The sequence below is a fragment of the Symphalangus syndactylus genome, chromosome 20 (genome assembly GCF_028878055.3).
Source record: "Symphalangus syndactylus isolate Jambi chromosome 20, NHGRI_mSymSyn1-v2.1_pri, whole genome shotgun sequence".
NCBI classification, from domain to species: domain Eukaryota; kingdom Metazoa; phylum Chordata; class Mammalia; order Primates; family Hylobatidae; genus Symphalangus; species Symphalangus syndactylus.
Genome location: NC_072442.2, coordinates 53,379,602 through 53,393,916, shown reverse-complemented (window position 1 = coordinate 53,393,916; position 14,315 = coordinate 53,379,602). Strand labels below are relative to the sequence as shown.

At 41.9% G+C, this 14,315-nt stretch overlaps 2 long non-coding RNA genes across 2 annotated transcripts in view; both read right to left on the bottom strand.

Moving 5' to 3' along the window:
* Nucleotides 1-8,526: 8,526 nt before the first annotated feature.
* The window catches only part of LOC134735255 (uncharacterized), a 30,624-nt gene continuing 24,835 nt past the window's right edge, over nt 8,527-14,315 (bottom strand). The window contains exons 5-6 of the long non-coding RNA XR_010118243.1: nt 10,812-11,213; nt 8,527-8,661 (exon numbers count right to left, since the gene is read on the bottom strand). This is a non-coding gene — a long non-coding RNA (uncharacterized lncRNA). The remainder of the gene's footprint in view (nt 8,662-10,811; nt 11,214-14,315) is intronic.
* On the bottom strand, nt 9,073-10,308 carry LOC129469393 (uncharacterized). Its single transcript, XR_008653020.2, has 2 exons — nt 10,131-10,308; nt 9,073-9,626 (listed from the first exon to the last, which is right to left on the bottom strand). It is a non-coding gene; the product is annotated as an uncharacterized lncRNA (long non-coding RNA).

Genomic DNA, 14,315 nt, shown 5'->3' with positions numbered 1-14,315 from the left:
CATCACTATCCTCTATTCTGGAGTAGCCAGTCTGAGATGATATGCTCAGTAGGTCCAAAGGCATCCAAAAATCCATGAGGCAGGTGGTAGGGTTGATTAGCTGTAGAGAATGTGTATTACCCCATGATATATCTGCTGAAATATGGACAAAATTTGGATGTTATCCTTCTAATTTAGGGTGGCAAAAAAAAATAAAACCACAAATTACATCCTATGAAAAATACACGATGGAGATATCCCAGATCCTTTGAGATTCATGAAAACAATCTCACTTCCAAGAGAAATTTACCATCTGTACTAGAAGTGGATGTATTTCCATGATGTCTGTAAGAAGGGATGTGGGGCAGGGTGCAGTGATAGAAATTGTCCTTTGGAAGGAAGGGCTCTGGAATAGGTCCAACTATCTGGATCATGTGTGCACAGAAATATCAAAGTATCAAAGCCTGTATGCCATTCTAGGAAATTATATAAGGAAAAGTCAATATAAATCAGATAGATAATTTGCTTATCCACTCATTCAAGTACTCAATAGATTCTTCAGGGACAGTGCAGAGCACTGGAGATATACATATTCAAATACATACATACATATATATATGCACACATATGTATGTGTGCATATATATACATATGTATATATGTATAGTGTGTGTGTGTGTGTATGTATATATATATTGAGAGAGAGAGAGAGATTTCTGCCTTTCAGGCTCTAATGAGAGAGATAATATCATAATAGCATAGAGTAAATATGTCTTATTAACAAAGTTACACCCAAATGCTAAGGAAGTGTGGTGAGGGAAGGAAAAGTTGAACATCTGGATTCACAGATCTGGTGAGAAACAGGGGTAAATGCCAGTTACCTGAATTTAGTGTGATGGAACAAGGACTGATCTTGGACCCAGGAGAACTTACAGTGTTATAGTCCCATCTGTTACTGACTAATTGCATGATGTTGCAGAAACTGGCCTCAGTTTCCTCACTGGAAAATTGAGGTATGTCTTGTAGATTTCTATGGCTTTCGTATTTGTGTGTGTGTGTGAATTTTAACTAGCAATGCGTCTGCTAAGCAGAAAATCTTTGCACCCAGAATAGCACTGAAAGACTGCTGAGAGAAGGAAACATATCCAGGCTCTCTTTATCTTATTGTCCATGTTTCCAAATACATCGCAATTTCCCTGTCTTGTCTTATTAAGCTGATTTTAAACAGATTGTGATTTAGAAAAAGAAAAGAAAGCCAAGTATTTCTAGCAGTGTCAAACCATTTATTTTGATTAAAAGGCAGTCTTTATATCCAAACAAGCCTGTCTTATTTGAACCTGAATGAAGAAAAAGATCTTCATCCTAAGTAATGGGTGGTCAGTATTTTTAATAATCCTTTATAAAATCTGAGTGGAAAGGATGTCTTAGAAACACACAAACAGACTTAGAAATGGGCCTATTTTCTGTGTTAGAACAAAACCAAAACTAACCACGTAGGAAACAACACTCACGACCCTACACGCCTTCTGGCTATTATCTTCTTTCTTTCCCTGGAGACTCAAGCACTGTGATGTCTCCATTTTTCTCACCTCCTTATTGTAGTTCAGCCCACCTGCAGCCAGACTGCACCTCAACCACTCATCCAAACCCGTGTCTTCCCAGGTCAACAGTCACCTTGTGGCCAAAACCAGTAGAGGCTCCTTGTCCTCATTCTATAGAAGTTCCCTGCCTTGACACTGTTCTCTCTCCCTTGGGCTTCCAGGACATTAATCCCTCCAGGTCTTACTCCTTTAAAAACATGACATAACTGTTTATCGCGTCAAGAACTCCACTAAGAATTTTACATATGTCCTTATTTCAACATAACAATATCTGTACAAAGGGTATGCTATGTGCACTTTTACAGAAGACAAAACAGGCTTGGAGAACCTTGTCCAAGGTCACAAGGCAGGAATGTGGCTGTGCTGGTTCCCAAGGAGACCCTCTCAGCACTATAATCATGACGATAAAAAGAATCAGCCCCGACTTACCTTATTGGCTGATTATTTTCTCTATTCTGAATCTTTCCATTTTACATGAAACATTTTCATTTAAGCAGGGCATAGAAATCCTGCAAACGCTTCCCTCATGTCAGGTACCATACCAGCTTTTCATAGACTTTTCCTCAGCAAAACAAGCCTCTGAGACAGTTGCTATTACCCCTATTTTACATTTAAGGAAACAGTGGTTGAAAGAGGTTGTCCCAAATCACAGAGCTCGCTCCTTGTCTGCCTTCATAGCCCCCTCCATCCCATCAGCCCCCCTTCCCTCTCCTTCCTGCACTCTAGCTAGGAAGACCTCAACCATACACATGGTTTTAACCCTACACTGTCGACCTCAACCCTGCATTTCAGCCTCTTCTAGGTGCAAAACAAGTTATCCATCATATTCCAAGGTCATCTCAACCAAAAGAAAAACACATAAAAAGGGCCAGGCACGGTGGCTCACACCTGTAATTGCAGCACTTTGGGAGGCCGAGGCGGGCAGGTCACAAGGTCAGGAGTTCGAGACCAGCCTGGCCAATATGGCAAAACCTCGTCTCTACTAAAAATACAAAAATTAGCCAGGCGTGGTGGTACGCACCTGTAGTCCCAGCTACTCGGGAGGCTGAGGCAGGAAAAATCTCTTGAACCTGGAAGGCAGAGGCTGCAGGGAGTCGAGATTGTGCCACTGCACTCCAGCCTGGGTGACAGAGTGAGACTCCGTCTCAAAAAAAAAAAAAAAATTAAAAAAATAAAATACATAAAAAGAAAAGATCACAGACATAGTCATCTTTCCTCCAAAATTTAAAAGTCTTCTCCCTCCACTTCTCCTAATGAACCCCACCACAACTTTCACCAGGACATCAGAAATGGGCAAGGCATTCTTATCCCATCCCACCTCCCTCATTCTCCACATCAAGGTAGTCCCCAATGTTTATTGGCTCCATCACACCATGAAGTGAGTCCTCCTGACTCACATTGCCCCCCCACTTTCATGCACACTCATCTTTTCTTGCGAGGATCCCTTAAATTAACCCCTGACTGGCCTCTCTGTCTCCAATATCGCACACCTTCAACAGTTAAATCCACAATGCGCAAAGCAATCCTTCTAAATCTGAAGTGCCACCCTGCTGCTTAAACTCTGAAGTGACATGCCTCGTTGCTTTCCCAATCTCCATCTCATCCATTCCCCTCTGGAGCAGCTATGGGTTTATGCGGGGTTGACCCCTCCTCTTGATCATGATGGACAAAGATTCCAGACCTGAGCCTATCAACATATGGAATTCCCTATCCATGATTTAGAGTTAGCATGGAACCCAGTTGGTCTAATCAGGATGGCAGGGTGATGTCAGGATGTTTGTTGGATCATTAAGAGAAAAACTTAAACCTTCTCTTATCTCTGGACATAAATGAAAAGTAAGTGTTGGTGCCATCTTGTAACAATCAGGCCAGTCAATCTTTTAAACCTGACATTTCAGAAGATTCTAAAGTTCTGAGCTATTAAAATGAAAGTCGTTCAGGAAAACTGGTGTATACGTCAGGCCTTTTGAGATGTGTCTTTCCATCTTGAGTACTTCCTCTGTGTATACAAATACCATTGTTGAAGACTCTGTGAAGATAATAATTGCATTTTTCTCATATTACATTAGATTGTTTCATATGAAACTGAAGTTTTTGTGGATCAAAATGGTGGAATCTTGGCATTTCATATGGTTCAACCTGATAAATGTCCATCTCTCCAGTTATCTTCTAAGTTCCTTAAAATCAAGAAACACCTTGGTGGTACTGGAGCCTAGCAGTGCGTTTTTCTATTAGTAGTTTGATAAATGTTTGTCTAATTGAACTGAACAGAGACATTCAATATAATACTCTGCTTCTAAGATAAGGCTCTACACTCTCCACCTAAATTTTGAGGCTTCCTGCTCTGCCTCCTTCCTTGGCTATTCCTTGTCCACAACCTGTAAGTATAAGAATTATCAGGGTTCTTTTATCTTTTCATTTAAGGCACTTTTCTGATGGTCTCATGGATTCCCATGGATTTGTTCATCCCCCTACCCCCAACAAACAAACACACACACACATTCGCCACACATATGTCTTCAGTTCCAACTCCTCTCCCAAACTCAAAGCTAAATTTTCCAGTTACTTATAGGACATCCATATGTAGATGTGTAGATATTGTCTCTCTGCACACATCACAAAATAAAACTCATGATGTACCTATTTCCTATACACAGATGTTTCCTACCTATCTGATCTCCTTTCACACCCCATCTTAGTTAACAGCACTCCATCTTCCCAGTGGCAAAAGCTCAAAATCTTGTCATTATCCCACGCCTAATCACTGTTCACTGTCAAATTCTGCCTCCACATCCCTTGTGTTTCTAAATCCCTCTTCCGTCTCCCCTTCGTTACACACATTGCCAATGTCCCAGTTCACTGACAACACTCACATCCCCCATCAGCATATCCTCTATCCCATAGCAAGAAGAAACCTTCTAATATATCTATATTTTACCATACACCGTCTCTTCTCAAATATACTTAATGTTTTCTCATTGATACCATGCAAACATGCAATGTAAACATTGAGGGAAGACTGCTCAACATAGAAGAGAGATCAAAATGAGAAGTTACTCAGGGTAGATTGCCTGCAAGAGGTGAGCTTTGAGCCAGATTTCATAGGAGAAAAGAAATGAGAACGATCTTAACTAAACCAAGGGAAAGCAGAGATGCTGAGAATAGAATCCATGGGGATTCATTTCAATGCTTCAGAAATTACTTCATTTAAATCAGAAAGTGGCATTTGTCAGACTTTCCATGTAAGATGACTGGCATTATAGCAATTATTTTTCAGAGTCTAAATATCTCCACTGAAAGTTAGAGAAACAAAGCAGAAAAAAATACTGTAAGAGTTTTGTTGCTGGCATTTTTTTATTCTGGGGCAATACTCTTGCATTGGTGATTCAAAGGAAAATGGAAGTGTGGACTGTTTTGCTACTAAAGAAACAGGCCCAATATTTAGGGCTTCAATCGAAAAGTTATTTTTGAGTCTTGCAAACTTAGAACATATTTGAGTATTTGTTCCAGGAACACATTTTGATATTCTGCCAAGCAGAATCAGAACTCCCCAGGATCAAGGCACCTAAGAGCTACTTCAAATGTTTCATAAGTAGTTGAGGCACACATCAATCAATTGACAAAAATCCTTAGACTTATTTATTTTGTTTCAATTCCTATATCTTCATGAGGCAGAAGAGGACAATCTGGTCTTGAAAATATTCATACCAAAACAATGTAATACCCACATCAGGCCAATCTTACATCAACTTCCAAAGTCATTAGTACATAGAATATCAACTAGGATATTCTTTTTACTAGCACTCTTGGAAATATCAAAATAGAACACGTTTCACTCTGAGAACTAGCAAGTATGTGTATACAAATACCATTGTTAAAAACTCTGTGAAAATAATAATTGCATTTTTCTCATATTACATTAGGTTGTTTCATATGAAACTGCAGTTTTTGTGGATCAAAATGGTGGAATCTTGGCATTTCATATGGTTCAACCTGATAAATATCCTATCTCTCCATTTATCTTCTAAGTTCCTTAAAATCAAGAAACACCTTGGTGGTACTGGAGCCTAGCAGTGCGTTTTTCTATTAGTAGTTTGATAAATGTTTGTCTAATTGAACTGAACAGAGACATTCAATATAATACTCTGCTTCTAAGATAAGGCTCTACACTCTCCACCTAAATTTTGAGGCTTCCTGCTTTGCCTCCTTCCTTGGCTATTCCTTGTCCGCAATCTGTAAGTGTAAGAATTCTCAGGGTCCTTTTCTCTTTAGCAAGTATGTCTCCATGAGTGCCTCGGATTCTGACCGATCAAATCACTCCCTTTCCTGGGATGGGATGGGGCAGCCAGGGCGCAGCTGAGGGCAGTGTGATAGGAGCGAATGTGCCCATGGCAGCCCTTTGCCCACCATTCTGTGGGATCAGTCACTATAAGTATCCAACCACCTAGGGGCGCTTGCCTGTTGGCATTTACCCTGTGTCCCTTACTCATCTGACCCTGAGGCTGCCTTCCTGTAGCAATGCTCTATTTCTCATTAGGTGGAGAGAGCTGGTTTCTGCGTACTTCCATCTCCATCTTCTGCTGCAGCAGAACTCAGCTCAGTATCTTCAAGGCACAGAGAAGGCCACCTCCTCTAGCCCCTGGCTACCACTCAAAGCGGCACAGCCCACCTTGGGAAGCCTTTGCTGGGGATGCCTCTTTTTATGACGCCTCTCGTAAGAGGGGAGGGGCTTCCTATGGCACCTCTGGAAGAGGAGAAAGGCTGTGGATGTGGGATTTTTAAAAATTTTTAATTGTAGAAGTTCAGCTTCTTGAAAGTAGAATCAAACAAGAGGGAAATGTGTAAAATAAAATGTGAAAATCTCCTTACCCAGCCATCTCCTCTTCACACAAAAACATGTTAAATGTCTGGTGTGCTCGAGGTCAGGAGATCGAGACCATCCTGGCTAACACAGTGAAACCCCATCTCTACTAAAAATACAAAAAATTAGCCGGACGTGTTGGCAGGCGCCTGTAGTCCCAGCTACTCGGGAGGCTGAGGCAGGAGAATGGCATGAACCTGGGAGGCGGAGCTTGCAGTGAGCCGAGATCGCGCCATTGCACTCCCGCCTGGGAGACAGAGCAAGACTCCGTCTCAAAAAAAAAAAAAAAAAAAAAATGTCTGGTGTGCTTTCTTCCAGACCTTTCTCTAAACAGAGGGAGGGTTATGAGGGCACCAGGGGAGGAAGGATTGTTGCTCTTGTTCACAAACCTACTATTCTCTAACTATTGTTTACAGATATATCTCCATGTCAATGCATAGAGATTTTTCTTAATGAAATTATACATATATGCATATTTGAATTATAATATACTTGAATTATATATATTTGGATTATATTTATATATGTGTGTGAGCATAAATATCTGTATCTAGATTGATAGATAGATAGATAGATAGATACATAGATACATAGATAGATACATAGATACATAGATAGATACATAGATGATAGATTTTAAATCATTATAGCCCTAAAGCCCTAAAAAACTTTCTTGTATATCAATATCATAATAGCAGACATTTTGAAAAATTCTTTGCAGGCATAAACAATGGAAAGGTATAAAAATTAATGGAGAAGTCCAAACAGCCCGGTTTTTTCAATGCAACATATATAACCATAAAAATGATCTGTCCGGGTGCATTGGCTCATGCCTGCAATCCCAGCACTTTGGGAGGCTGAAGTGGCTCGATCCCCTGAGGTCAAGAGTTCAAGACCAGCCTGGTCAACACAGCAAAACCCCACCTCTACTAAAAATACAAAAATTAGCTGGGTGTCATGACGGGCACCTGTAATCCCAGCTACTCAGGAGGCTGAGGCAGGAGAATCACTTGAACCCGGGAGGCAGAGGTTGCAGTGAGCCGAGATCGCACCACTGCACTCTAGCCTGGGAAACAGAGCGAGACTCTGTCTCAATTAAAAAAAAAAAAAAAATCTCCAGGCAGTGTGAAATATTTCACTTACAAAATACATTTTTTAAATCTGTGGCTGTCAGGACGCTTCTCTTCCCCTTCTTCTCTCACCATAAATAAGGAGTCCAGCATTAGCAGTCAGACTTTTGCCACCAAGACAAATGCAGAGAAGGGGTCCCCAGAAGGGAGGTTTGCTAAGGTTGAGGGAAGGCTCACCCAGTCAGATGCTCACAGTAGCCTGAGGTCCTTTGAGACCTCCACAGCAGACATGGAGATGTTTAGGGAGATGTTTAGGGTTGAAGGCGGAAGATAAGACAACGCTGCCCAGGAACGAATTAAAGACTCCTACCTCCAGAAAGGAGGTATCCTCATTATGACAATTATCTGTCAATACTTTGCCCCCCACCCACACCCCTCAAGGGAATCCTGCCTTTTAGCAAGACTGACCCAAGTACAGAGCTGGCCATCAAGTAGCCTATTATCAAGTAGCCTTCCATCCAAGTAGCCTGTTATTAGCAACGAAACACGGCCAAATGGAATTTTTTTTTTTTTTTTTAAGACAGAGTCTTTCTCTGTCACCCAGGCTGGAGTGCAGTGGCACAATCTCGACTCACCGCTACCTCCACCTCCCAAGCTTAAGCAATTCTCATGCCCCAGCCTCCAAGTAGCTAGGATTACAGATATGCACCACCATGCCCGGCTACTTTTTTGTATTTTTAGTAGAGACAGGGTTTCACCATGTTAGCCAGGCTGGTCTCAAACTCATGGCCTCAAGTTGATCCACCTGCCTCAGCCTCCCAAAGTGCTGGGATCACACGTGAGAGCCACTGCGCCTGGCCCCAAGTGGAAATTAAAACAGCACTTTATTAGCAGTGAAGCCAGGCTCAATAATCCTCCATGCAGACCTGCCTGGTGGAAGTGGGGCTGGAGCACCTTGGATGCAGCAAATGCTCTTGCTGTCCCACCCATCGCCCCTCTGCAGGCACTCACCTTTCCAAGTCACTTTGATGGCTTCTTTCTGCAAGTTTCTACAACCTTCAGATACAGCTTTCTCCAGCCACAAGAGTGTCCTCAACCTGTACACAGGGCAGGCTAGAAGGACCAGGGGGTGACCCCTTACAGAAGCAGCCTGCAACCAATCGTGAATGAGCATTAGCTCCAGATGCTTCAGTTTTGCATCCATCAAGCATGAGGTGCATCTACATGCCCTGGCAGAAGTCCCGATGGGAGGGAGCACCAGTGCTCCCTGACATAGCCTGCTCTGGGCACACCTGAATTGGCTTTCTTCCCTTTCCTGCCCATTCTCACTTCCTCGACCCCTCCTGGTGCTTCCCAGATCCCCCTCCAAAATGAACCCCTTGCACTTGAATCCTTATCTCCTCGTGGGAGGAACAAACCTAAGACACCAGGCCTTGAAGTCTTTCCTCCTATTTGCTTTTCATCCTTTTGCAAATTTATACAGGTCAGAGAAGCAAGTATTGATCCAGGGAAGCCTATCGTTTTCAGAAGTGTTTAGAAATGATAAAAAAAGAATCAAAATAATAGAAGTAAATTTTATTTTCTAAAAAAGCATCTAACGATAAATATGATCCATTTAATCTTAGGAGACAAATTAATAACAAAACTTTTCTTTATAATTAAGTGATGAGGCCCTCAATGGACACATTATCAAGAAGCTCAGGATGTCCTTTTTGAGGTCTCCTCCTGCTCTCCAAACTCCTCATGATTGTGCAAAAACACCGAGCAGAGAGAGAAATGGAAATTGTGACCAGTCTCCTAAGACTTCCCAGGCTGGGTTTGCTATTGGTCTCATTAGTGCCACTGAAACTAGGTTTTTAAATCTTGTCTGCCTTGATGGAAGCATTCATGCCCTTGGTGACTCAGTTCCCAGCACTGAAACTGGTGACTTCAGGCTCATGTACCCAACCACGAGGAGCCACTTAGGTGTTGGGGGAACAGTCACAAGCACCATCCAAGGAGACTGTCTGCAGTTGCCCAGGCCAAGGTGAAACTGGAAGCATCTTTTGATAAATATACAATGTACCATCTCACTCAGTCCCTGCTAGATAGGCCAATGAATGCTTTGAAAAACTCCTGGAAGGATAAACATCAAAATGTTTATGTTGCTGTCTCTGCATTGTGAAATTGGCATTAATTTTTATTTTTCCTTTCTGTTTCTATATTTTGTGAATATCTTCTGTGAAAATGTATTACTTTTGCCACCATATTTTTTCAATGCTATCAATGTTTTAAAAAGAAATTGCCACTGGTGTTCACTTAGTCATTTAACAAATATCTATTGAGAGTTTTTTTTATGTTCCAGGCACATCCTAGGCACTAAGAATGCATAAATGAACAGATAAAACACCTCCTTTCATGAGTGTTACACACTAGTGAGGGAAACAGGTGCTATATAAGTCAGCAAATATGTACAGAATATAAAGTCAGGTCTCGGTGAATGTTGGAGGAACAGCAAAGCAGGATGAGCCATAGATGATCCAGGTAGATCATGTGCAAATGGAACCTATCTCAGTTCAAGCTGCTATTACAAAGTACAACAGATGGGTGGATTATAAACAGTAGAAACTTATATCTCACAATTCTGGGGGCTGGAAGTCTAGGGTCAGTCTAAGGTACAGGCATGGTCAGGTTCTATGAGGGTTCTTTCCCTGGTTTCCAGATGGCTGACTTCTTATATCCTCACTCGGTGGAAAGAGGGCAAGAGAGGGATCTCTCCAGGATCTCTTTTATGAGGGCACTAATCCCATTTATGAGGGTCCACTCTCATGACCTAATCACCTCCCAAAGGCTCCACATCACAATACCATTATGTTGAGGGTTAGGATTTCAGCATATGAGTTTGCATGGGAGCAGGAGAAAGAGTATATATTCAGTCCATAAATGAGAAACCACCCAGAAATTATCCATTACAAAGGAGTTACTGTATCCTTCATTTTTTGCACGAAAATTGCACAAACTGTTGGAAAACAATTCATCTTTATCTTGCATTTCAGATTAAAATTGTACTATTTACCTTCTATATAAAATGATCTAAAACAAGATCAATTTATCTGTTAGAAGTAACTTAAAAAGTTTTTTTAAACTAAATTCAGGTTTTATATGTGTCATCTTTCCCAGTTCTGTTGATTTTGCCCTCTTTCCTCACTCTCTGGACTTCTACTTTTCAAAACCACCTACAAATGCCCCTCCACTGTATAGCAACAGGTTCCACAACCAATGCAAAATGCCATGATCACAGTGACTTCCCCAGCCACCCACCTTCATTCTTCACAGCCTAAGTGTCAAGGAAGTGATGAGTCACGCTTCATCATGAACGCCTCGGCTAGGTAGGCCCACACAGGCTTCAGAGGTTAGGACCCAGAGTAATCCCTTTACAGCATGTTGAGGAAGAGTTGCGGAAGTTCAGCTGCCTTTTGCAGCCTGCACACCACTGTCGAATGTTATTTCATGTAAGAAGAATACCCAAAACTCACCAAGGAACAAGAATTCACAACCACATTTACCCCCATCCTTTGGAAATGGTGGGATCAATTTTCTTCTTTCTAAGTCCTCTTGGCCATTTCTAAATGAGTGCAGGATGTCCCAGGGGTCCCCTTGTGGGCCCATTCAGTGTGGCCAAGAGCACCACAGTCCGCATGTACACAACAGTTCTCAGTGATGCTGCAGAGCAAGACAAAGAAGGAAGAGCTAGGTAAGCAGCCAAGGAGAAAAGGCTGCCAACTGCAGAGGCTCTTAAAGAGACACCATAGGAGATTTTAAAAATTACTGTATATAAAAGAGCTCAGGTGGTGGAACTAGAATGGTTGCTGTAAAACAGTTGTTCTAAAACTCTCAAAGAAAACACTGCTAGAATTTAACAGAAAGTTCCTGTGTTCTGCAGTTGGAAACTCTAACTGTGGCACGGGTGAAATCGCTCTCATTTGGCCTCAAGAGGTGGGTGTGGAACAGGGCATCCCAAGGCAATCAAAGAGACAGACTTGTGCTTCCTCTGCTGAGCCAAAGAGAAGCTGAGCACTAAGGATGGCCAGGCTTCAGACAGCCAAAGCCCAGAGCCAGGAGGATAAAAGACCTTTGAGCAAAGACATATCACCAAGTCCATGCACTAAATCTGGACCCATTTATTCTTAAGAGTGCCCTATTTACACTTTTTTAATTCTTTTTGTTTTATTATACTTTAGGTTTTAGGGTACATGTGCACAATGTGCAGGTTTGTTACATATGTATCCATGTGCCGTGTTGGTTTGCTGCACCCATTAACTCGTCATTTAGCATTAGGTGTATCTCTAATGCTGTCCCTCTCCCCTCCCCCCAACCCACAACAGTCCCCAGAGTGTGATGTTCCCCTTCCTGTGTCCATGAGTTCTCATTGTTCAATTCCCACCTATGAGTGAGAACATGCGGTGTTTGGTGTTTTGTCCTTGCGATAGTTTACTGAGAATGATGTTTTCCAGTTTCATCCATGTCCCTACAAAGGACATGAACTCATCATTTTTTATGGCTGCATAGTATTCCATGGTGTATATGTGCCACATTTTCTTAATCCAGTCTATCGTTGTTGGACATTTGGGTTGGTTCCAACTCTTTGCTATTGTGAATAGTGCCGCAATAAACATATGTGTGCATGTGTCTTTATAGCAGCATGATTTATAGTCCTTTGGGTATATACTCAGTAATGGGATGGCTGGGTCAAATGGTATTTCTAGTTCTAGATCCCTGAGGAATCGCCACACTGACTTCCACAATGGTTGAACTAGTTTACAGTCCCACCAACAATGTAAAAGTGTTGCTATTTCTCCACATCCTCTCCAGCACCTGTTGTTTCCTGACTTTTTAATGAGCGCCATTCTAACTGGTGTGAGGTGGTATCTCATTGTGGTTTTGATTTGCATTTCTCTGATAGCCAGTGATGATGAGCATTTTTTCATGTGTTTTTGGGCTGCATAAATGTCTTCTTTTGGGAAGTGTCTGTTCATGTCCTTCGCCCACTTTTTGATGGGGTTATTTGTTTTTTTCTTGTAAATTTGTTTGAGTTCATTGTAGATTCTGGATATTAGCCCTTTGTCAGATGAGTAGGTTGCAAAAATTTTCTCCCATTCTGTAGGTTGCCTGTTCACTTTGATGGTAGTTTCTTTTGCTGTGCAGAAGCTCTTTAGTTTAATTAGATCCCATTTGTCAATTTTGGCTTTTGTTGCCATTGCTTTTGGTGTTTTAGACATGAAGTCCTTGCCCACGCCTATGTCCTGAATGGTATTGCCTAGGCTTTCTTCTAGGGTTTTTATGGTTTCAGGTCTAACATGTAAGTCTTTAATCCATCTTGAATTAATTTTTGTATAAGGTGTAAGGAAGGGATCCAGTTTCAGCTTTCTACATATGGCTAGCCAGTTTTCCCAGCACCATTTATTAAATAGGGAATCCTTTCCCCATTGCTTATTTTGTCGGGTTTGTCAAAGATCAGATAGTTGTAGATATGCGGCATTACTTCTGAGGGCTCTGTTCTGTTCCATTGATCTATGTCTCTGTTGTGGTACCAGTACCATGCTGTTTTGGTTACTGTAGCCTTGTAGTATAGTTTGAAGTCAGGTAGCATGATGCCTCCAGCTTTGTTCTTTTGGCTTAGGATTGACTTGGCGATGTGGGCTCTTTTTTGGTTCCATATGAACTTTAAAGTAGTTTTTTCCAATTCTGTGAAGAAAGTCATTGGTAGCTTGATGGGGATGGCATTGAATCTATAAATTACCTTGGGCAGTATGGCCATTTTCAAGATATTGATTCTTCCAACCCATGAGCATGGAATGTTCTTCCATTTGTTTGTATCCTCTTTTATTTCACTGAGCAGTGGTTTGTAGTTCTCCTTGAAGAGGTCCTCCACATCCCTTGTAAGTTGGATTCCTAGGTATTTTATTCTCTTCGAAGCAATTGTGAATGGGAGTTCACTCATGATTTGGCTCTCTGTTTGTCTGTTATTGGTGTACAAGAATGCTTGTGATTTTTGTACATTGATTTTGTATCCTGAGACTTTGCTGAAGTTGCTAATCAGCTTAAGGAGATTTTGGGCTGAGACAATGGGGTTTTCTAGATATACAATCATGTCATCTGCAAACAGGAACAATTTGACTTTCTCTTTTCCTAATTGAATACCCTTTATTTCCTTCTCCTGCCTGATTGCCCTGGCCAGAACTTCCAGCACTATGTTGAATAGGAGTGGTGAGAGAGGGCATCCCTGTCTTGTGCCAGTTTTCAAAGGGAATGCTTCCAGTTTTTGCCCATTCAGTATGATATTGGCTGTGGGTCTGTCATAGATAGCTCTTATTATTTCAAGATATGTCCCAGCAGACTTAAATGTCCCTGTCTGACAGCTTTGAAGAGAGTAGTGGTTCTCCCAGCATGCAGCTGGAGATCTGAGAACAGACAGACTGCCTGCTAAAGTGGGTCCCTGACCCCCGAGCAGCCTAACTGGGAGGCACCCCCCAGTAGGGACAGACTGACACCTCACTCGGCCAGGTACTCCTCTGAGACAAAACTTCCAGAGGAACTATCAGACAGCTGAATTTGTGATCTCACGAAAATCCACTGTTCTGCAGCCACCGCTGCTGACACTCAGCCAAACAGGGTCTGGAGTGGACCTCTAGTAAACTCCAACAGACCTGCAGCTGAGGGACCTGTCTGGTAGAAGGAAAACTAACAAACAGAAAGGACATCCACACCAAAAACCCATCTGTACATCACCATCATCAAAGACCAAAAGTAGATAAAACCACACAG